The following is a 25,214-nucleotide window of genomic DNA, read 5'->3' as shown; positions in this document are numbered from 1 at the left end:
AAGAAAAAAAAAAAAGGTAAATACTATAAATAGATGGTTTAAAGCAGAGAGTTATTTTCCTCCCAGTGAAGACAAGGACTATAATTGGGGAGGCACTAGGACTTAGGAGAAGTCCTACTCACTTTCACGTGATGGAAATCCAAAGCCAATTAGTTCAGACCAAGACAAATTTATTGGTAAATAAATAAATGGGTGACTAGAGTTAAGGATGTCCCCACCAATGGCACTGTCCTTTTTGCTACTCTGCCACTCATTTTGCCACTTATTTTGCATCTCTTCACCTTTAGACTTCTATTCTGAAAAATGTGACAGCTCATATTGTTCAGCTTTGCCATATGAGAACACTCCCTTATCCCTCAGCTCTAATGTGAAAATTTTCAGAGAACTCTGGCACAGCCCAGTTAGGTATGCATTGTTGGCTCTAATACTATGGCCAGTAATGTGGGAGGCTGTGATTGGTCCATTTGGGATCAAGAGTCCAGCCCCGGACCAATCACTGTGCCTAGGGAGGTGGGACCTGAAGTACTGTTTTCAGAATAAAACAGGTTCTTACTATGACCTGTAGGCCTTACTCATCAGATGTTCTGCTAGACCTTCAAATGTGTCCCCATTTATGCCACACAAATCTCTTGCCCTTCTTTGATGACATCGAATGTGCTTCTGGATCAACATCTCTGCCTCTGATGTTCCACAGAAATGCTTTCTTTCCAGATGCCTGTGTGATTAAATTCCCCACTACATTCAGGTCTCAATTTGTATATCACCTCCTGGAGAGGCCTTCCTTGACCACTCTATCCAAAACAGTGCTCCCTGCCCATCTACTCTCTAGCTTCTCCTAACATTTGTTACCTCCTTACATCCTAAGTGTTTGTTCATTTTGCCTCCCCAGAGAAAACAGCAGCCCCATAGGAGTAAAGATTTTTGTCTGTTTGGTTTATTACTGTATATTCAGCACCTTGAATGCTGCCTGATCCCCTCTGCCTCAAAGTGGGAGAACTCTTTAGCAAGATTTAAACAGCAGAGCTTATCTGCCCACAGTCAGGCAAGTAACACACCCTTGTTCAGCAAAACCCCTTCTCTGGCCTGTTTCATTCCTTCCCTTATAAGAGTTTCCTGAGAATGTCCCCACAATAAGTCAGGTATAATGGAGTCTCTGGCTTGGGTCCTACTTATAGGAAACTCTATTTAATACATCTATATTAAAGTTACCTGTTATATATATAATCAACTAAATTTTTTTAAATTTTGTTTTATTTTAGAGAGAGAGAATGCAAACAAGGGAGAGAGGTGGGGCAGGGGAGAGAGAGAGAGAGAGAGAAAGAGAGAGAGAGAGAGAGAGAGAGAGAGAGAGAGAGAGAGAGAGAGAGAGAATCCCAAGCAGATTCCATGCTCAGTGTGGACTCCCATGCAGGGCTCAATGCCAGGACTCTGGAATCATGGCCTGAACCAAAATCAAGAGTCGGATGCTCAACTGACTGAGCCACTCAGGCGCCCCTCAACTCAAAATTTTAAAGTAAGGCCTTCTACTCAATAAGTAGGTACATAATGAAATTTCCTAAAATAAATGATGAAGATAAAGCCTCTTTTCGAATGATAAGGTTGGGATAGGAATATGCCAGAAGACAAGGGTGGTGCTGATCTGTGCAAAAAAAAAAAAATAATCCAAGTCTTCTACCGACCCCCTTCACCTGATCCATGGAGCATGGAAGACTGCATAGAAGCATCTGCTCTAGCTGTGTCTGGAAGGAAAGCCCAGTTTAGTTAAGGCAAGGGAGTAAAGGAAATGAGCATTCAGTAAAGAGGTAAAGAGTATAAAGAGGTTTGTTCATCTTGGCATGGAGGATCCAGCAGGAAGAATGGGAAGGTCTGGAAGATTAGAGAGAAGATAGAAGACAGAAGGGGAAGCAGAGGACAGTATGGAGATGGAACTTTGAAGAGAAGAGATTTCGAGGGGTTGTTACGTTTGGAGTAGTAACAAGGCATGACAGGGAGGAGGTGGTATTAATTCCAAATGGCTTTTTTTCTGGACCTATAAGCAATAGAGTCAGCCTCGTTTGGGGCTGGGGTGGGCTGAGATGGCTGTGAGCCAGCAGTCTTGGCCTCCTGGTGTCTGAGTCACAGCTTGAGGCAGGGTCTGTGCAGGCAGACTCTGAGGACAGGTGGGCCCACGGTGCCTGGGAGGAAAGACTGAGAAGCCTGTCTTTGGATTGAATGTTACTAGATTTTGCCCCACATTTTAAATATAGAATATTAAATAAAAATTAAAAATATCATTAGAACTAGCTTATTGGCACTAAATAGAAGCAATTTTCAATCCTTCATATTATGGGGTTTTATTACTATGATCTAACAATTCTTTACCTAGAATTTAGAATTTACTTCAGAAAACTAACAAAATTTTTGAAAATTCATGCAAAATTTTGTGTACATGTGTTTTTGTACCTATTTATGGGAGAGGATCCTTAACTTTCACCAAATTCTTAGAAACTTCCAGAATTCCAAATGATTAAAAACCATTGTTCTAACCTCAACAGATGAACACGCCTCTCCCCTGGTTCTCTGGAAGATTTGATGTTAGTTCCATTTCTCTGGCTACTTGGTTAACATTGTTTTAGAATAGCTGAATATGTACAGATTTACCCTGTTATATATGTTTTATTTGGGATATTATTAAGTTATTTTGCATTACTTCCTAATCATTACTTCCTAATTACTGCTTGATGACGGAGAGAAGCATTCTGCACTTGATTGGGTAATGATAAGACTCTATTTAAAATTTTCAGTAGATAAAACATAAAGGAAGAAACTCTAATACAGTTGTCTCGGTGAAGTTGCCCAAAGGGAGCTCCTCAGACAGGGATTCATTCCTATGTGAATCCAGTCTTGGGGAAACTCTTGTGAGGGAGAGTGTGGAGCAAATTAAGGAAGGGGAAGGAGAAAGGAGCCAGGCAAGGAGGTGATCCTTGATCTGACTGTGGGAAGTTTAAATCTCACTGCAGGGTTGCCTCACCTTGACACAAAGGGACCAGCCTTTCTCATCTTCCTATCAGTATTGGTCATCTGCTGGGAATGAGGAGGGAGGTTGTGGGTGTAATAATAGTGGGGAAGGTGGTGATGGCTGTGATGGTGGCCATTGTGAAGGAGGTGATGGCGGTTAAGAGTTGTGGCTGTGGTGAAGGTGGTGATGGCAATGATGGTGGCTGTGGTGAAGGCGATGTAGGTAGTGATGTGGTGATGGGGGTGATGTGACCTCCCTACGCTTCCTAGTGAAGTGGCACCAGAGAGCCCAAGGCAAGTGTCTGGAGAATATGACAGAGGTCAGTCTTTACCTCACCACTGGCAGCAGCTGAGGGAATGGGCACCCTGGCCGGTAACGGCAATTTGGGAGAGTCACCAACAGCACCCACGAACAACATTTAATTCTTTCCGTGTTTAACTATAATATGTCTCTGAAAATTTTGAAAGTCAATAAATGATCAAATACATATTGAGAGTCTATTATGTGCAAGATATTTTAAATTTAATAAAATGACCTCTTAGTAGAAGTATGACTATCCTTTGTTAAACTGTTGAAAGTTAACGATCTCATTTTAAGTCATCTTTTGGTCTCTCTGGGCTGTGTGCTGTGCTGACAAAAGCGATAAGTATTAAAAGGGGCTGGTGTGCTTTGGTAAAATCGTGCATATTCTATCTGAGAAATCCCTGCCTCAGGCTTCAATTTATCTAGGACAATGGTTTGTAAATTTTAGCATGCATCAAAATCACCTAGAGGGCTTTTCAAAGCATGGGTTTCAGTCTCCCCCCCCCACCCCGGTTTCTGGTTCAGTAGGGTCTGGGATGGGGCTGGAGACTGAGTTGCTAATATGTTCCTAGATGCTGCTGCTCCTGATTGTCTCTCTATATTACCACTCCAGCAATGACATAGCTCTTATTTCAAGCTATCAAAGACATTTGAGACAGTCTCTTCTTAGTTCTACTTGTAAACACTCACACACACTCACATACACTCACACAATGCACACGCACACACACACACACACACACACATGCACACAGTGACAGTTTACTTAGTCGTACTTGTTTATTGTTGTGTGCTTAAGTTTACAAGCTCTATCCAGGTGGGCATTGCAGAGACAATTAGAAAACTGAATAGTTTTCCTGAGGGTAACATAAAGATTTAGATCAGCACCATAGAATGAAATATGATGCAAGCCACATATGTAATTTAAACATTTCCAGTAGGCACATTAAAAAAATTTTTAAAAAGGGCACCTGGGTGGCTCAGTTGGTTGAGCATCGGTCTCTTGATTTTGGCTCAGGCCTTGATCCCTGAGTTATGGGATTGAGCCCCATAGTGGGCTCTGCACTGAATATGGATCCTGCTTGGGATTCTCTTTCTCCCTCTCTCTCTGCCCTTCCCCTGTTCACGTGCACTCATTTTCTCTCTCTCTCAAAACAAATAAGCATTTTAAAGAGAGAAAGAAAGAAAAAAGAAAATGGTGAAATTAGCTTAAAAATGTATTTCATTTAATCCAATAAGCCAAAATATTACCATTTTAACATGTATAAAATTAGTGATTTATTTTGTATTCTTTCTTTTTGAAACTAGCTCTTAGAAGTCGGGTGTATTGTGCATCACAATTTTTTACTAGCCACTTTTCAAATGCTTAATATCCACCCATAGGTAGTGGCTACTATACTAAACAGTGCAGAATATGGTCTGCTTTTGCCAGAATTATTTAACTTGTGATCTGGTTAATTCAAGAAAAAGTGTGATTTCTCTCTTTTATTGTCTAAATTATCCAATTTTCATTTGGTAGGTAGAAATCTGCTGTTTAAGGTCTTAACAATGTGCAGTAATAATAAGAGGTCCACAAAGGCTGCTGAGGATACCAAAGAGTCTCTGAGTGTGAGTGTTTTCCTACAGAATGCAAGGGAGAAGTGGCATTTTTCAAAATAAATTTATGATTTTGATAAATGAGTCAGGAGCCCTTTGTGATTAAGGACACAATGCTTCCCAATAATTGCAAATTTTGAGTCAATCCAGTGTACCAGGGGAAGACAAGATCGCCTACTTTACTATAGCCATTCTACCAGCCTGAGGGGGTAACAAGGCAAGTCTGAGGACTCCATCACACATGGAAGCAAGCCAATGGGAAGCTGTCAAAGGTTGGTTCCAATTAGTCTGAGGTTAGCTAGAGGTTTAGCCTCATTTCTGACTACTGGCAGGGTGCTAAAACTCATGTAATGCAAATGAAAAAAATAATGAAAGACAATTTATATGTATAGGGCTTCCTAGAAAATGCCTTGATATGTGTTATTTCTCCCTTTGACTTGGTGTCTAGAGGTAGGTAGCATTTGTATTCTTTGTCCCCCATTCTACAGATCACTGTGGACAATGACTTGCCCCTGGTTGCATGGTTACCGGTGCATGAGCCTGGATTTGAATCCATGCTCTGATTGTCACCTAGTCCCATTGCACCCAGACACTGCCTGTGAAATACATGTAATGTGGGTGCCTGGAGCTGTGAGAGACGGAGAAAGCAAGACCTCAAGTCATTTTTACAATTGAATGATGTCAGATATTTCCTAGCATTTAAACAGTTTCTTTTTCTGATAAACTGTAAGTGGAAGGATGTTCCAGTACTCTGACTTAACCTCTGGAAACTTGAAAAATTCTGGACCTTATATTGATGCTGATAATACACATATATGTTCTTTTCTGAGCTTTCACAAAAGCCCCTAATGTGAAGACCAAGCAGCTGAGAAATTGTCACTTGGCCTGCTTTTGGCAGAGCTTACCCACTCCTACTTACCTGGGCCTCTGTTACCTATATCTAAGACAGGGAACTTGAATTGGGATCCAGTGTCCCCTTGCTTCTCTTTAGGTAGGCTGTGTGCAAGAACTGAGAGAGTTAGCCTCCCCTTGAGTGAGACATTTTGGCACAGAAGGATGAGATATTTCCAAGTTTTCAAATACAAAAATGAGGCCATCACACTGCTTTTTAATGTCCCTACGGCTTGTGGGACAATGCAGAATGCAAGGGAGAGGTAACATTTCTTTAAAAAAATAATTTATGTTTTTGATAAATATGAGTCAGTTCCAAACACTGTGCCCAAGCCTGGCTGGACATTAGAAACACCTGAGGTAAAGGTCCCTGGGTGGCTCAGTTGGTTAAGCGTCCACCTGACTCTTGGTTTTGGCTCAGGTCATAATCTCACTGCCATGAGATCGAGCCCCGCATCTGGCTCTGTGCTGACAGTGAGGATCTTGCTTGGGATTCTCTATCCCTCTCTCTCTCTGCCCCTCCCCTGCATGCACACTCTCTTTCTCTCTGTCTCTCTCTCTCTCAAAATAAATATGCATTAAAAAAAGAGAAACACCTGAGGTAGAAGGTATTTTTTTAACATATGGGGATGCCCAGGTCTGTCACACAGAGATTCTGATTTCACTGATCTAGGGTGAGACCCTGGCACTGGTGTCTCAGGTGAGACCTGAGTTAAGAGGCAGTGTAAAGTGAAATTTTAAGTTCATGTCATTCCTCTCATCCATATACAATTTTCAGGTTTTCTGGGAAACTCAAACTTCATCTCAGAAGTGCAGTTTGAAGTTTAAAAAGAGAATAAATGGCTTCTTATTTACATCTGCAAATGCATTTGGAAGGCAGATGACACAGGAGATAATTGGCCCTGCTGTCTTGAAATGACCTTGGAGAACTGTGAGGCAGGACAAGCATTGTGAAGTGGAGACTGCTCACCAGCTGTTCCCCACTTTCTAAAAACTTGCAACACTACTTTTAATGCTTTGGGAGGAGCCCCATTGGAATAAAAAATACTGAGAAGGGGTAACTCCCTCGCCCCTGGAGCACATTTTACTGTTCCCTCTCTCTGTTCCCCTCTCATACTCAGTTTCTCTCTGTTAACTGGGGGATTTATTTTATTATTATTTTTTTATGTTTATTTTTGAGAGAGAGAGAGAGAGAGAGAGAGAGACTAAGCGTGAGTGGGGGAGGGGCAGAGAGAAAGGGAGACGCAGAATCGGAAGCAGGCTCCAGGCTCTGAGCTGTCAGCATAGAGCCTGACTCAGAGCTTGAACCCACGAATGTGAGATCATGACGTGAGCTGAAGTCGGTCACTTAATTACTGAGCCACCCAGGCGCCCCAACTAGAGACTTTAAATGCTAAGTAGGAGTTTGGGACTCATAGTATTTGCCATTTTTTGTAGAATGGAGCTTTATATTCTTGGTCCAGTTTTGGATAAGTGACCGATTAAGAAAGACCTGAGTTAAAGTCCCAACTGTTCCTCTTCCATGCTGTGTGTCAACTGGCAAATTCTTTATGTCTCTAGTTGCCAATGTCCTCATCTATAAAATGGGGATGGCAATATTTATATCATTTGGTTGTTGTGAAGGTTAGATTAAATTTTATATGAAGACTGTATAACCCTGAGTAGGGAGACTTGCATTTAATGAAGTATCAATAAGGAACAGCTATTACTACTCTCCTATTAATTGTGAGCTTTCTCATTACAGTAAATTAACATATACCATCCCCACCTGATGCCCCACCATCTTGGCTTCTCCTAGTCCTCTTCCCCACCTGACTTCTCTTTAAGAAACCCCAAACAGGATCTCTCCATGTACACCAACCGTCTCTCCAACCCTAACAAATTTCTGCCATTATTTAATATGGCTCTGTTTCTTCTGAAGGTCAATGTTGCTTAATAGTAAAACTGCCCATTATAGCAATTTTACTTACTTGACCCCTCATTTTGCTCTATTTAAAACCCAATGTTGGTTTGTATTGTTGACTGGGTTTTTCCATTCTTTTTTTTTTTTTTTTTTTTTTTTTTAACGTTTTTATTTTTATTTTTGGGACAGAGAGAGACAGAGCATGAACGGGGGAGGGGCAGAGAGAGAGGGAGACACAGAATCAGAAACAGGCTCCAGGCTCTGAGCCATCAGCCCAGAGCCTGACGCGGGGCTCGAACTCACGGACCGCGAGATCATGACCTGGCTGAAGTCGGACGCTCAACCGACTGCGCCACCCAGGCGCCCCGGTTTTTCCATTCTTTACCAGTTTGGCCAATATCGCTGGGATCTGCAAGTGTGAATCACACTTGTCCCGTTTTCATTTCTAGATTTTTATACAGCAGTCAGCTGGCAACACTGATTTCTTGGTCTCCATAATGGCATATCTTGTTCAGTTTTCAGATATATTATTCTCACCAGCTCCTGCCTGCACCCCAGCTACATCCTTTTCTTCGTCTCAAAACCAACTTTCTTAGGAAGGTTTGCCACATGAGGTTACCCAGATTATGTTTTTTTGTTTGTTTGTTTGTTTGTTTTTTTTTTTTGCATTTCTGGGAGCAAACCATGAACACAGACCAGGATGTGAATGGTGCTCCCTAGTAGTTTGCTGTGACTGCTGTATAACCATATAATGGTGTGCCTTTAGTATGCCTCCAGGCTTATTCTCATGGATTTATTAAGAGCCCTTGTTTTCCAAAGTGGTTGTACCATTCTATGTCTCACCAATATAGGTGTATGAGAGTTCCAGTTTCTCCACATTCTGACTAATACTTGTATAATTAGGTTTTCTAATTTTAGCTCTTCTAATAGGTATATAGTGGTATCCCAATATGGTTTTAAACTTTAAAAAAAAATTTATGAATGTATGTATGTATTTATTTTGAGAGAGAGAGTGAGAGAGCGAACATGGGAGAGGCAGAGAGAGAGGGAGAGAGAAAAAAATCTCAAGCAGGCTCCCCACTGTCAGTGCGGAGCCCAGTGTGGGGCTCGAACTCACAAACCAGGAGATCTTGATGTGAGCCAAAACCAAGAGTCAGACGCCTAACCAACTGAGCCACCAAGGTGCCCCTCCCATATGATTTTAATTCGTATTTCAAGCATCTTTTCTTCTGCTTGCTTGCTATTCATAAATCTTTGGTAAAGTGTTTATTCCAATCTTTTGCCCATTTAAAAAATTAGGTTGTTTTATCAGTATTGACTTTTTTTTAATATGAAATTTATTGTCAAATTGGTTTCCACACAACACCCAGTGCTCATCCCAAAAGGTGCCCTCCTCAATACCCATCACCCACCCTCAGTATTGACTTTTGAGACACACACATATATTCGTTACATATGTTTATACATAATATATATACTTATGAATTTTGATAATGTCTCCTTGACAACTTGTAAATTCCTTAGAACAGAGGAGTTCCTTGAGAACAGAGACACATTATAATATGTAAATATGTGGCATCCATTTGAGATTCAAGTACTTGATCGATACTTCTTAAGCATTTCATGGTGGTGAGGACCAGTCCACATGTCTCTGTGACACATTTGGAGACCATGCTACCCAGAGTCAAATACTTTTTAACATTAAGCCTTTGGATTAACCTAATCCTATTTAAAGACTTCTGTATGCATAGCATATGTTATAGAATTTGCAACAGAAGGAGTACTTTTAAGGTTTTGTTAGAAAATGAAAATTTGGTAGTTTCACCCAGGTGGTGAAATCAGGAAGCATTTCCTTCTAAATTATTAGCAACCTGCTTGGAGTACCAGTTCAATATTTCCAGTGGACTGTCTTTGTAGATAATTTTAAATAATAAATAAACAATTTTAAAGAAACTAGTGTCTGTTTACCAAATGCAGAATGTGTTAGTCAGTTATATTGCCAAGGGGCAGAGCCATGGTTTCTGAAAATAACTTTAATAAGTTCAGACCAATTGGCAACCTAAACTGAATTATCTACAAAGCACAATGTCCTTTGGGATAAATGTCATTTGAAAAGTGAATACGAATAACATATTAAACCTCTCAAAGTAGTTCTGCCTTCTTCTCGAGTTGACTTATGTGCAAGTTGGTAGCAGCAACTCCCTAAGCTGTGAGAAAAGATTATTCTATTGGATCAAATGATACCTCATGCAGCATTGGAGCATATAATACTAGTCCTTGTAATTTGAGCTTAATTTCATTTTTAGACTTAGTGGACAATCTCCAGCAGGTCAGTGGCACCTTGATGGATCCCCTAGTTCTTCCTCCCTCTTCTGGGCGGCTGTCAGCTAACCAGAACCAGAACTTCCACTCACTGAACCACCCAAGGAACTACCTCAGTTTTGTTTTATCCTGACTCTGATGTCTCACATCCAGTGATCTTTCTGGTTAATATTTTAAGTCTATTTCCTTTTGTCTCATTCCCAGAGCCCAGTACTTTCATTCTATCTGAACGGCACAGCTTCATCTTGGAATTTTTTTTAACTTTGTTAACTACGTGTTTACAGGCTCTACACACTTCATGAGAGGGGATTATTTTGTTGAGGCTTTCTTATTTTCCTGATATGATTTACATATGGGATTCTATGTTTTTTCTGTTATTTGAATGCTAAATTAAACCACCAAAATCTTATAATAATCACCATCGTCCCATGGCAATTCAGAGAGTGTCCCAGACACTTTTCATATGTTAGTTATCTTTAATTTTGATAATAATTTTGTGAAATAGGTCTTAATTCACTCATTTTACAGGTGAGAGAATAAGTTGTCTGCCCAAGATCACACAGCCACAAGTAAGTGGCAGAGTTTATTATCGTTCTAAGCAGCAGCAGCAATAATTTTTCTTTAGTTGTTAAAGCTTTGTGCTAGAGTTTGGAAAAAGTAAATGGAAGAACTGCCATCATTATCATCAATACATTTTGAAAAAAGTCTATTATACACATGGGAATATGGTGTAACTTAATTCTTTGACAGCTTTTAAAAGATGTGAAATGGAAACTAAGAAATGTAAGGTCACCCGAACTTCTACAGTCTCTTGAAGAATCAAGTATTTTGACATCTACTATCACCCGTTTTTTTTCCAATTGGTAAAGAGAGAAAAGTTTTGTTTATTACATACATGAATTTCCAAAATTTGTTACTTTGGATCTTTCATCTTCTGGAATGAATGGGTATTTTTGCTATTAATTATTTTTTAGATTGATCGATAAAAATTTTACTAGTTTACAGATTTCATAAGTGTATATTATTTCATGTACAGGCATTGGAAAGTGGCCATTTAGAAGATTTACCTCCAGTCATCCCATTCAGATACAAATACAGAAGGCAACTTCCTAAGGCTGAAGGTAACCTTCCAGTAAAGTGTATTTCAGAAGCTGGGACAGACAATGCTATTATAATGTGGACATCATTGTGTGTGGGAGCTGGCAAGTTCAGATCAGATAGAAATTAATACCGTACAAATGTATTAATTCCTTTTACATATAGAAATGAAAGAAATTAATATTGTATTACTGGATTGTAACAGAAGTTTATAAATGGCGAGTATATAATCTTTATCAAATTCAAGAGGGGCGAAGTACTGGGGAAGCTTTTCTCAATGAATTGATATGTATTATGCATTCAAGTTATCCCCCCCCCCCCCCGCAAATCTGTGTTATGCGCTGTATGAGAGCACTTCTGAGATATGTATTTGGAAACCCTTATATCCTCATGACATTCTATAACATCTCTTCCCAGCACTTGCCAGTTTTAAAGTTGTCCATTTATTTCAATGATCAATTGACTAATGGCGAGCTCTCTCTCTGAACTGCAAACTTCTTTTTTTTTTACTGTTTTATTTATTTATTTATTTATTTATTTATTTATTTATTTATTTGAGAGACACAGAAAGACACATTCCAGCAGGGGAGGGGCACAGAGAGAGGAGACACAGAATCTGAAGCAGGCTCCAGGCTCCAAGCTGTCTGCACAGAGCCCCACATGGGGCTCAAACGCACAAACTGTGAGATCATGACCTGAGCCGAAGTCTGACACTCAACTGACTGAGCCACCCAGGTGCCCCTCTTTTTTTTTTTTTTTAAAGTTTATTTATTTATTATTGAGAGAGAAAGAGATAGAGAGAGAGAGAGAGAGAGAGAGAACAAGAGAGAGAGCATGAGTGGAGGAGAGGCAGACGGAGAGAAAGGGAGACAGAATCTAAAACAGGCTCTAGGTTCTGACCTGTCAGCACGGAGCCCGATGCGGGGCTTGAACTCACACATCATGAGATCATGACCTGGACCGAAGTCGGATGCTTAACTGACTGAGCCACTGGACTGCAAACTTCTTGATGGCACAGACCACACCTGCTTTGCTTACCATTGTATCTGCCTGGCATGGTTTCTGTCACATAACACGTGCTCATATACATAGTTGTTAAAAAATTATTAAGTGAGTGAACAAATTCTTGCTCTCCTGTGATTACAGTCTGAGAAGGAGGCAAGTTAGACACAACACCTATATGCCTTTTAGCCTCATAGGGGGAAGAGGACAGTGCTGGTGGCTTGTGTGCTCCAAGAATCTCTAAGTCCTCCCAGTTCTTGCCATGAAGTGGAAGAAGAGGGGTGGGATAAAGCATCTAGCATGTCCATGTTACAGTCAGAGTGAAGAAAGTGCCTTTCAGCTTCTTGGGGAAAAAAAGGGATTTTTTTCATCTGAGTTGAGGGTAGGTAACCCAGGGTGTTCAGTACCGTTTTTAGGAGACTGGCTATGAGGCTCCATATTATAAGCTCCTGGGAGGCCACTCACTTCTGCTGTACTCCTACCTAGCTAAGGGATCCCCTGTGCAAAACAGAGATGTAAGTTTCTAATGTGGAAATCAGTGGGGAAGTAAGCTCCAAAAAGGACGTTAGCCATATAGCCATAGAGCCATCTTAGATAAAATATTGACTACATTTTCTGTATATTGAGAGATGATTTGCAACAGGAAGCTAACTTGAATAATAATTCAGTCCAATTAAAGAAGGATGTATGGAAAAAAAAAGTAGTTTCAGCTCTCAGTGTAGGAAACTTCATGTTGGAGAGAGAACCTGTTATAAACAGGCTCTAGGTCTATATTTGTATTTTAGAGGACATGATTAATTCTTAAAATAATGAACAAAGTAATAAAACTTGCATAAAATAAACCACATGTGCTAAAACTTGCTTTTCCCCCCAAACATATATTCAGGTAAAATACGCAGATAACGGAAAGCTTTAATTCCAGTGAAGTTCTGGCAGCATTGACATCATGCATAATAACTTGTTATGTAACATTTTAAGTGATCTTAGTCCAAAAGGCCTTGGGAATGACATGTCAGGAAAAGAGGAGATGTACAGGAACAGAGAAAGCAGTAAGTTCCCCATGTGGATATCACAGTGCTCCAGATCACTGAAGTCTGAATGTGGGAAGAAGGACCCTGGCTACTTCCATTTGCCATGGATCTGCTGGGAGAAGCAAGATGACCCTGGAGGCTTGTAGTTCTGAAGAAAGGGCATCAGGGCTCTCCCAGTTCCCTCCAGACCCTTTTGTTGTGCAGTTTCTCTCTCAATCCCTTTATCCAGGTTGTCATTTCTACTCTCCCTAGATTCAAATGATGATTTCAATGATTTCTTCACAATAATCCTTGGGTCCTGGCTCTGATCAGCAAACTGGTTGTTTGTTTCATTTTTCAGATATTCCTTTGATTGGTTCCTGGTTCCTAGTCTCCATATTTTGCATTTTTTTCTAAAAGAACAGCATCTGCCACATGCCATATCAATCCTATAATTGATCCAAGTCCTTTTATATTTGATTAGTCTTCTGAAAGCAATGAGAGTGTCATTTACTCTCTTAAAAAGTTATTTTCTCTGGATGTCTGTCTGAACTCCAGTGCAGCTAAAATCCTTGAATTTGTGATGCCGCAAATGGGCACACCCACCGGAAAGAATAGATACTCATTTATATCCTTGTGTTATCCTCATTTGAAAATTCAATGGCTAAAATGCAATACTTACAAATTCTAATTCCCAAAGTAAGGGATTTGTGGACGTAATAGTTGATGGTTTCACTCCTTTACATGTGTTTCTTTGTGTTTCTGTTCAAAAGTGTATTCTGTTTGGGTGTAAGTTTTCCAAAAAATAAGCCATTACCATGAAAAAGGTTTAATTAAGTGCATAAAAATATGTTTAATTAAGTGCAACTAACTGGCAAAATCATTGACCTCTGATACATAGAGGAGAAAGTAAGCCTCATTAATGGAAATTGACATAGAATCAGAATTTCAGAACAAGAAGACATTTTTGAGCATCTGGTCTTACATTCTTGTTCTTTGAAGAAATAATGTCTTGTTATTTCTCAGTCTCTTGGCTAGTAATGGAGAATAGATTTGTCCAAGTTTATAGAGTTATTGGTATCAGAGCTGAAATTAGGCCAATTTCTCCAGACTCTTCAGTCATCATCCTACTTCACTGGCTACACAGATACATGGATTCATTTGGTAAACGTGTGATAGTTCTGTATAAGCAGAACAGGTGAGTAATGAATAGGTGTGTAAGGAGGTGAGTAACTATATTTTTTCCCCATTCTTTTTTTTGTATAATGAAAATTTCAAACTCAAAGGGATCGTCTTGACTATGTTTGGAAAATTGGATGATGAAACATCATGGGCCCTGTTAAGGTTTGTGTGAAAGTTATGTAGGTTCAAGTCTCTCCTCAAATTTAAAATCTTGTTTGTTAGTTTTTTTGAAAAGTGGACAGATGTTCAAGAAGTTTTCTAATAATTCATTTCCTGGTGTTGATGTAAGAGGAAGCCAGACTGAGCTTACACTGAAAAACTGATTCAAAGGAACCACTTTTCTAACAAAGTAACCTTTTATCTAATAAAAAAAATAGTTTTGGCAGGGAGGAAAATGGTTATTAAAAGAGGCATGAATCTCTAGATGATACCTGACCATCTTCCAGCTACACGTTTAAACGCACATTTCAACAATCATTTAAAAGGCAATGGTTTTAAGTGCACAATTTAAATTTCACATGCATGGAGACTTCAAACCATTCTGAATCTTCTTCTCCAGCACGGTCCTCCAAACCTTCTTAGTCTTTCTTTAGCCCCCTATTCAGTCCCTATGTCTTCGAAGCTCACCAACCTTGCAGGTCATGTTCAGAGATAGCAGCTATGGGAGGCAAAAATACCAGGCCTTCAACTTGGTCCAAGTTGAAGTGAACACAAGATCACATGAACAAGAGTGGACATGAGGTGTTTGCAGACATAGCATACAGGACCAGGTTAGCGGAACTTTCCAAGTAGTTCCTTTAGGTTGATTTTATGTCTAGGAGCACATGGGTTGTTTTTGTTTAAGTAAACATAAAATAATAAAACCACGTTTCAGGGCATTAAGTAGATAAATTGAAGAAAAATGTTTAACCAGAAATAATTATGCCTCATTTAGATCTCACGAGCTATTACTATTTGACAAAGCAGCTGCAGTTTTAAGTAATGGCCAAGTGGGAGCTATATACACATTCTATGGTAGGAGTTGATTATAAATACCGACCTTTTGCTTTAAGTAACATATTAGCCAATCCTTCCTTTGATGGAAAAATACGTACATAAAATCCTTTTAAAACCCCTATGGGGTGTGTGTGTGTATGTGCGTGTATGTGCATGTGTGTGTGCGTGTGTGTGTGTGTGTGTGTGTGTGTGTGTGTGTGGTTGGGAACAGAGAAGTGAGGGCTACTGTGTATATGTGTGTATATTTAAGGGGTAGATTGGGGGGGCATGGAAGGACCCTAGTATAGGCAGTCTTTGTTGTGGTGACAACAATATATTAAATATTCCTAAGTTCAAATTGGTGAATCTCAAATAAATTCATGTTGTAACAAGGCTCTTAACATTTTAACATAATTTTAGGAGGTTGAGTTGATTTAAAAACTTTCATGACTTGAACAGTTGTCAGATACAATGTAGCACACCTAGCTAAATTTCAATTTCAAATAAACAGCAAATAAATTTTTAGCATAAGTTTATCCCAAATATTGCATGGCATATACTTATACTAAAAATTCATCATTGTTTAGCTGACATTCGAATTTAACTGGGTGTCCTGAATCTTTATTTGCTAAGCCCGGTAAGCAATAACTAAGTGAATATATGGAAGCCATTCCTTCAAAATCATTTAGTACAGCATAACTCGAATGTGCTATTTCAAAGTAAAGGAGCTGTTTCATCAACACTCGAGAAAGTTACGATCTGCAGTTGTGTCAATACCAAAAAGCTCATGTGCCTGACTTTTGCCTCCTCCTTGTTTTATTTTATTAAACAATACCACTCCAAAGCCCAATGCATTCACTTTGAGGGAGGATGCCACATTTTAGCTATTCCCTTATCCTTGAAGACAAAAGCTTTGAAAAATTAGGACCATGTTTGGGTCCTAGATACATAAAGTATGCTTGCCAGCAAAATGCAATGTATTGTTTCAAGCTGATTTCCCCCCTTTTCCTTGGGAGAAAAGTACAGCATCTTAAACTAAAGCACACTTCAGCCATTCCCCCTGTGCTAGCCTGGTGCCAGCAGCCACAACACAGGGTTTTCATCTTGGCTTCAAAGTGTGGTGGAGGGAGTTTGGGGGAGGGGAGTGGGGAAGAAAAGGGAGGGCAAGTTGAATGCAAAAAAGGAAACAAACAAACAAAAAAGAAAAATGGAATGGGGTGAGTAGAAGGAGAAGTCTCCTATCTTTCAATTATCACGTCCCGTGGCCAGGCTGTGAGATGCAAAACCTTCACCGTTTTCCCTGTTGTGTATTGTTTTTGTTACTGCCACTTCCCATGCTGGGAAGATTCTTGTCATCCCTCACATATTTTATCCACAGAAAAGGCTGCCCTGCCCTGGGCTTGGTGATTGAGGCTGTGCCCCTGGTGTGCCACTCTATCACTGGTTCCCAAGGCTGTCTAGCCTGGGAAAAGCTGCGTGGACACGTTCCAAAATCAGCATTACATGCATCATTGTTCTTACCCTCCCTGATTAGAGTGCACACAATGAAAACAACAGCAACAGCCTCGTTTTCTAGCCCTCCTCCCCACAAGGCAGTTCTTAGTCTGTTTTTCTTTCTCTAGGTCTTCCTACAAGTTAACTGCTTCAGTGCTGGGGGAGTCCCAGACCTCACAGCAACTGCCCTGCCAAGTTGCTTTGTGCTTCTGGGAGGTCACTCCCAGCTCTGGGGCAGTGGGGAGGCGGGCAGAGCTTTCCTGTCTCCTGGAAATCTGGGCAAAGTAACTAACAGGGCGAAAAGTCAAAAGCTGTGTGTGGTGCTGCTGGGTCAGCTGTGGGCATGCATTCCAGGACAGCTCTTCACAGCCCTGAGGTTGGTTAGGGGCTCTGAGTTTCTCATCTGTAAAGTGGGGACAGATGTAAAGAGGTGGGGCTCCTGGTGGAGGTGGGGGTCCTGGTGTTTTAACTCTGAAAGCCACAAAAATCTATCTGCATCAAACCTGTTGGATTCAGTGGTTGAGTCTCAATTATCCATAGAAAACTCTTCTCAACTGTCTTTGGAACTTTTGAATAAGATCTTTATAAACATTTGCAGGTATGTGGGGATACTGGGTGGGGAATGATAATTTTTACTTTAAAAGCTATTGGGCAAATCCAAGTCCTATTATAATAAATACTAAAATGAAAGTTCTGTTACAAAAATAAAAAAAGAAGGAAAAAGACATCCAATATGCAGCTTGTGACTTCTTCTTTATTTTAAATAGTGAAGGGTACGTGATATTTCAGGATAACTGAAGAATTTGTTCCTCTGGATTATATTGTAACATAATTGGTCTGGCTTTTATTAAGAGTGTGAGCGGATGAAGGGGCTATGTGAGGCTATGTGAGCGTGTGTCAGTACACTCAAAGCTGTAACTCTAACTGTTCACAGATTGCACACCTATCATGAAGCTGGAGAGCCCTTCCACACACCCAGAGTCACAGCCACAGTGGAGAAGGACTTTAATGCAGATGCGGAGACAGACATTATTTGCTGTGTTTCTGGTATCTGTCCTGAGACCAAGCATTATGTACATTTATGGTCTGGATGGGGGACTGGTCATGAACTTGCTTTCAGCCCACTCAGAAAGATGAAAGGCTGAGGTTTACTTTTGAGTCACTATCCTTGACTTTAAGTACTTTTAGGACGTAAAACAAATAGAGAATGACCCTAAGCATTGTGAGCTCTTAGAATGCAGAGATTCACTGGTGCTGTGCAAAGGTTTCCTCCTGGTTGAAGCTGGATGTCACTTTCCTGCTACTTTAATAAAGAGCCACAAGACTGCTAGTAGAAAACCAATGTCTTTTATTGACCTATACAAGTGAAGAGGCTTCCTTCCTTTTCCTTCCCCCCCCCCCCCCCCCGTTCTTCCACATGAGGCTAGAGGCATGATGGCTGTAATTAACCATAATGCTGTTAGCCAATTTCTGATAAATTGTATTTTTGAGGTCCACACATCACATCCATTTTCCAGAAGTTTGACTGTTGGACAATTATTTGTCTCCCTGCAAATATCTATACAGGATGCCCAGTGTCTCAAAAACAAATAAGTGAGCCAAACTCCAAATCAAAAACTGAATTGTATCACTTGCCCAAGACATGATTTTTCTTACCAACCATAAAAATCTCACAATGAGAATTGAGGTAGAAAATCATAGTATGATGCTAGGGACAAGAGTAGATCTAGTTTGTCTACTAGACAAATTAGAGAATTTGAATTCTAGAAGAATTTGAATTTGAATAGAAATTGAATACCAGAAGCTGAATTGGTTCTGGTTTTCAAGGCTGTAAAGGTCCCTTTTGTAAGGAAAGCTTATTTCTTTGGACTCAGGATACAAGTAGGGAGGAAATGCAACATCATATCCTCTTACAGGCTTTTTTTACTACTTCCAAACACTCTGAGAATAAATGTTTGTGGGGATGAGTTAGACTATTTACATTATTACATTGTATCAGTAGCATTTCTTTCCTTGAAGTAAAACTGCTTGCTGGCATTTGCAGTAGTATCTCATGTCGACTCTTCCTGAGTCAACATATGTAAGCAATCTCAGCGCAGGGATCTTCCTTGTCCATATCCCCAGCTGATCCTGAAAGGTTCTCACCAGAGAGGAGCTGTCAAAGCCACTAACGGAGCAGAATGCAGGCAAGAGCACAGGATCTGGTGCTTGAAATCTTGTAATTTGACTGTGGCTCCATCACTTGGAAACTTTGGGACAACCAACCACTTTCTCACTGTTCCTACTTCTCAGAACTGATGTGAGGATTAAATGAGATAATGGGTAAGAATGCCATATAAAGTGTAGTTAAATTTTAGTTGCTAAAGTCTTATCATTGTGTAAAAACTGTGAAAATGAGATTTGCCACTGAACCAAATTGATTTACAGTGTGTAATGCTTAGCGAGTTTTATTGTTTTTTTTAAGTGTAGCTCTGCATTAGGCCATTGCTTTGAAGCTATTTCAGAGGGGGCTTTGCACACACAGACACAAAACATTTAAACTTTAACAATATCTGAATTAGTTTCCTTGGGTTGCCATACAAAGTACTACAAACAGGTAGCTTAAACCAACAGGAATGTGTTCTCTTGTAGTTGTTAAGGCTAAGGTCTGAGATCAAGGTGCCAGCAGGATCATGCTCCCCCTGAGATTCTGGGTAGAATCTTCCTGACTCATTCCTAACTTCTGCTGGTAGCCATCAGTCTTTGGCCTTCATCAGCTTGCAGTTGAATAACTTCAATCTCTGTCTCCATGTTCACATGGCTTTCTCCCTGTATCTTTATGTCTTCCCATGGTTATCTCCTTCTTCTTGTAAGGACACCAGTCATGTTGGATTGGGCCCATTCTAATGACCTCATCTTGATTATATTTGTACAGACTCTATTTCTAAATAAGGTCACATTTGTGGGCACTAGGGGTTAGGACTTAAACATGTCTTTTTTGTGGATACAATTCAACTGGTAACAATATCCTACAAAACAACACAGTGTCTCACTGACTGGGGACCTGGCTGCCAGCCTCAAATTTGCTATTAAGTAGCCAATAACTTATAGGTAAAATAAGGGAGTTGGAATAGATCTAAGGATGCTTTTCAATTTTAATGTCCTGTAATCCTAGCATTAGCATTTCTTTCTAGAAACATGAAGGTTCTCTTTACTCACAAATCTATGTACACCAAAACCCAAAAGTCTGGCTGCAGAAGGAATGAGTGAACCGTTGTAATTTCTATGAGCCCAGCAAGCAGAATGTTCCTTCTTCAGCATCCTCAGGCCAGCTCTCACTTCCTTTTGCCTGGACTATTACGATAGTCTGTCAGCTTCCTTGAGTCTCCTCCTTGAAGAGCTGCCAGAGTGAAATTTTAGAAAACAACTTGATCATGTCACACCCTATATGACAACTGTTTCATGGCTCCCCAGGCATGCTGTATGGGATACCATTCTGAGCTTGGCACCCAAGGTTCTATAAGCAAGAACCAAACTCACCTGCACAAGATTTACCCTCAATAAATCTAATGTATTAATTTCTCTCCCATCATTTTTCACATTTTCATACTTTAGCGTAGGATGTTTCCTCTGACTGTTAGGATTTCCCCCCCCCCCCCCCTTCTGCCTAGAGAATTTCGATTTATCCTACAAAGTCCAAGTAACGTCACCTCTGGGAAGTCATTCCTGACTGCCCTTCTCGGATGTAACCATTTTCTTTTCTGTATCACCATATAGTTCATATTTATTTCTAGTTTTTCACCTATCATAGAATTATAACATTGGTGTATGTGTGTGTGTGTGGGGGGGCGTTCATACTAGTTAAGATGTTGCCTAAGGTTTGGGTGATGTCCCTCCATCAAGGTCTGTATCTTCTTTATTTCCAGGTGTCAAACACATAGTCGGTACTCAGAAACATTTTATTAAATTGAATTAAATAACCAGTTCTTGACAAGGAACTGAAACCAGCAGTCATGGTCAAATGGCTTTTTTATATGTGTTGTTGAATTAATGAAACAGGAAGGCGTGCTTTGGCACAGCTGTCTGGCATACCTGGGTTAAATTCTAGTGCAAACAGCTGCGTTGCTGTAACTTGCTGTAAAACATCCACTTCACACGGTGCCGTGTGCTGTGGGGCCCATGGAAGGCAGCCAGACCCAAGGCTAGCAGTTACCTGAAAACACTTGGGTTAAGTTTCTATTGTCATGGTGGTTAGGCAGCCCCTTGTAATTATTCCCTTCAACTGGCAACCTTGCCTCACAGAACATATTCTGATAGGGCTGGACTCCCAGACAAGTTGCTCTTGGTTACCACCTTAAATGTTTCACCGCTAAGAGCTCTGCCCAGGTTGTTTGGAAGCTGCCTTGCAAATATCCTAAGCCCATGTCACAGGACTGCAAGTTGTAAATTATCAACCACATTAAGAGACATGTTGGCCAACTTGGGGGCTGAGAACCCCAATGGGGTTATCACTATGGGTGTGCTCACTTGTATTCTCCCATTAAATTGGCCTCTTTCTAATGCTGCTACAGAACTCTGGGAAGTGAAATACCAAGCTCCTGTAGAGAGTTCGGCAAGGCCAGGATAGGAAAAAAGGAAAGGGGTAAAGCCTTGGGCACTGCTGAGGGTGATGCAGGAGAAAGAAGATAGTGATACCAGAGTTGGAAGAAGCTGGGGGATGGATGCTGAGCCTCAATTTTGGCTATAAATCTTGTATTGGATGAGATAATCTTTTTGTATATAATCTCTGTTATCTAAAGAGTGGATGAGGGGCACCTGGGTGGCTCAGTCTGTTAAGCATCCGACTTCGGCTCAGGTCGTGATTTCACAGTTGGTGAGTTCAAGCCCCATGTCAGGCTCTGTGCTGACAGCTTAGAGCCTGGAGCCTGCTTCAGATTCTGTGTTTCCTTTTCTCTCTGCCCCTCCCCCATTCGCACTGTTTCTCTCTCTCTCTCTCAAAAATAAATCAACATTAAAAATTTTAAAAAGAAAGAGTGGATGAAAAGACACATTTATCAATCCTCTTTTTTTTTTTTTTTGTCAATATGAACAGTCAAACCTCTATTTCAACAATAGTGCTTTCAAATACCACTAACTGGTCATTGATAAGTGCTACTGCCTGTATTTGTGTTTGTCTTGATTCTACAATGAGAGTGAAGCTCTTTGAGAGCAGGATCCATATCTCATCCCTCTCTGCTATACCTAACACCTGATTTTCCTACACCTGATCACACGTGAAAACTTTTGTGATTAGAGAACCTTCAACATAAACACTGCAAGTAAGATTCCTCATAATCCAGGTGGGTAAAAGACCGCCTATGGCTTTATCCCATTACTGCTGCTGGCAATGAAAGTACAACAATTTATGCAAACTGGAGACGCGTAATGGCCAGACTTTGGAAAACAATAATAAATCATGGTGGGTAAATGGATCATTAGAGATATGTTACCAGAGAGCTCACGATTTACTTTATCTTTCATATTCCGGCTTGGTAAATGCATGAATTTGTTGAAAATTCATATTATAATATGAATTATGAATTCATGTGAATAATATGAATAAGAATTATGAAAGGCCTACTAAGTGTAAAGCACTCTGCTAGGTCATATTATTAAGGATTAAGAGAGTCAACATACTTGAGAGGCTGTTTCTAAAAGTTTTCTATGAGGAAATGCTATACTACAGGAAGGAACATCACCTAAACACAGGACTCAAATCACTTGGAAAGGAGCATCTGTCAGGGGGGCAGCATGGCCCTCTAAGTACTAATGGGTCCCCAATGATGTTTCTCAACTAACAAAGCTGACAAAATACAACAGACTCATAGAATCTACAAATCATTTCCTTCCTTGTGCAAAATGCCAGTACCATCTGACTACCTTTCACACACAGTACACGATTTCTGGCACTCCATTATGTTAGGAAGCCTGCCTATCACAAAGACCCCTGAGTCCATCCCATGAAATGTCAAAAATATTGTACATATTAGTGATGGGCCAGCCTCAGAAGTGTTAGAGCTTTAGTCTGGGAAAAGATCCAAGATGTTGTAAGCCTATATAAACACTTTTGATCTTGAAAAATTGGTCCGTAAATCTTACAAGAACAGGTCTCTCCCAGGATTTACAGTATGATTTTGGTTTGGTGTACCTTATGTGGTAATTTTTAAGGAAATTTTCCTATTTATACCTTTTTATTTTTACCATTCTGACCAGGAAAAAAAATGTACCGAGATATATGTGTTTTATAAGGGAAACAAATTGATTTTAATTTTGCACAAAAGTCACTTTATCTCTGAAAATAAGACAAGAATGTTTCCACCAATCCTTATCTTACTAAAATTAATTCAACATTTCCAATGAATTATACACATATGCTATATTTAGGAAGAAAATAAATACACATTGAATTTCTCATGATGGATATGAACAAATGTGAACTGATATTAAAACTAAAACAACACTTTGTCAGCACTTTGTATATTGCTTTTAATTCACACTTATTTGGACATATGTGCATAATATTTTCTATAACATGCAAACACAATATGTGTATAGATAGAGTACATCTGATTTAATACATCACAGAGATCACATTTTCTCAAGCTCCATTTTAAATAAACCATGGAAATGTGGGTTGTAAAGAAGATTCTACTACAGTTCAGTTTCAAATCTAGTAAAGTTTTGGGGAGGAGAGGTATAGGAAAGAATTTCGCCAGTTGTGTTTTTTTTTTTTTAATTTTTTTTCATGTTTATTTATTTTTAAGAGAGAGAGACAGAGACAGAGACAGAGCGTGAGCAGGGGAGGGGCAGAGAGAGAGGGAGACACAGAATCTGAAGCAGGCTCCAGGCTCTGAGCTGTCAGCACAGAGCCTGACGTGGGGCTCAAACCCACAAACTGTGAGATTATGACCTGAGCCAAAGTAGGACCCTCAACCAACTGAGCTACCCAGGCGCCCCAAGCCAGTTGTGTTCTTTGGGGTGTAAACATGTATGACCTGAATAGTATTCTATGGTAATTTCTGGAACTGTCATCTAAACACATTTTTTCTTTCACTATAACACTTTTTAGAACCTTTAAAATGCAAATGTTTAGTTGGATTTTTCAAGTGGAATCTTTCCCAAGAGAGTAGGTATTCATGAACTAAATTTGGGGCATACTAGTATAGAGGAAAATATATTATAACTGAGGCAAGAAGACTCAGATTCGTGTCCTGATTCTGCCATTTACTTGAAATGTGGCTTTAAGAAGACTATTAAACTCTAAAACAAGTAGGCTAGGGGCGCCTGGGTGGCGCAGTCGGTTAAGCGTCCGACTTCAGCCAGGTCACGATCTCACGGTCCGGGAGTTCGAGCCCCGCGTCGGGCTCTGGGCTGATGGCTCGGAGCCTGGAGCCTGTTTCCGATTCTGTGTCTCCCTCTCTCTCTGCCCCTCCCCCGTTCATGCTCTGTCTCTGTCCCAAAAATAAATAAACGTTGAAAAAAAAAATTTACAAAAAAAATAAAACAAGTAGGCTAGATTGGATGATCTTCAGTGTTTTTTGTTTTAGCATTTTATATGAGGTTTCTACTTAGGGTTATATGCTATTTTCTTTATTCCCTGGAGGTCTAGCATAGTGCCTTATGTTTTGTTGGCCTCTAATAAATGTTGATTAAATTGAACATAGCCTTTTAAGTTTTACAAATCATTAATGGAGCCATTTTTTTTTTTTAATAGCTATGTTACTTTGAGCAAATCATTTCTTCTCTCTGAACTTGTTTCCCTGCTTATAAAATTTAGGACCATTGGATTTCACATCTTTTTTATTATTAGAAATATTTTTCATATTCCTGGTAACACATGGATATTTCTTCAAATGAAACCTTACACAGAAGTCCAATGTGTAAAGCAGATCGGAAGTGGAGCTGCTCTGGTTGGGTGCACAACCAGGTCCACCCTCCCCCATCCCAGCCTACCCTTGACTTTTTTTCTTGCCCCTGTCCTCAGGTGTGGGGAGGAACCCCTAGAGCTCCTCAAAGCACAATCTGAGAAAACATCTTGGATTTTTCTGGAAAATATATAGAACTCTTATTGCTGAGCCTTAATATGCTTTGGGGTAAGTAAAATATAATCAAGCCCCTCTCTACCTGGAAAATTTTTTTTACATTTTTCATGAAGCACAGTCTCAAACAAATGCCATAAAAATCAAGCGTTTATAAAAACTACAAATGACAGACCCAATTTTGGCTTTAGTAACATATTTGAAAATCAAAAACGATTTTTATTTCATATGTAGACAAAATTAACAACCTATAGTAAATCCCTATTTATCCTTGGAGTAATCTTTATGGTCCAAACTGAAATAATTGTACTTTATCATGGTTTAATAGTCTTTCATCTCTATAATTCATATAACCAAGACCAGAAACAGGTAAATATTTCATG

At 39.9% G+C, this 25,214-nt stretch overlaps 1 long non-coding RNA gene across 2 annotated transcripts in view; it reads left to right on the top strand.

Annotated features, from left to right (window-relative positions):
• The window catches only part of LOC147581190 (uncharacterized), a 242,483-nt gene that overhangs the window by 119,974 nt on the left and 97,295 nt on the right, over window positions 1-25,214 (top strand). Inside the window, exons 3-5 of one of the 2 annotated variants that reach the window (XR_015251523.1) lie at window positions 11,050-11,134; window positions 13,000-17,150; window positions 17,709-21,646. The exons of the other annotated variant lie outside the window; for it this stretch is intronic. This is a non-coding gene — a long non-coding RNA (uncharacterized LOC147581190). Of the gene's footprint in view, window positions 1-11,049; window positions 11,135-12,999; window positions 17,151-17,708; window positions 21,647-25,214 lie in introns of those variants that run through there. 2 annotated transcript variants of the gene reach the window in all.

This window comes from Puma concolor, chromosome B2 (genome assembly GCF_028749965.1).
Source record: "Puma concolor isolate L17-30 chromosome B2, mPumCon1.1.hap2, whole genome shotgun sequence".
Lineage (NCBI taxonomy): Eukaryota > Metazoa > Chordata > Mammalia > Carnivora > Felidae > Puma > Puma concolor.
The sequence above is the reverse complement of the archived record's forward strand: the minus strand, read 5'-3'. Positions and strand labels throughout refer to the sequence as shown.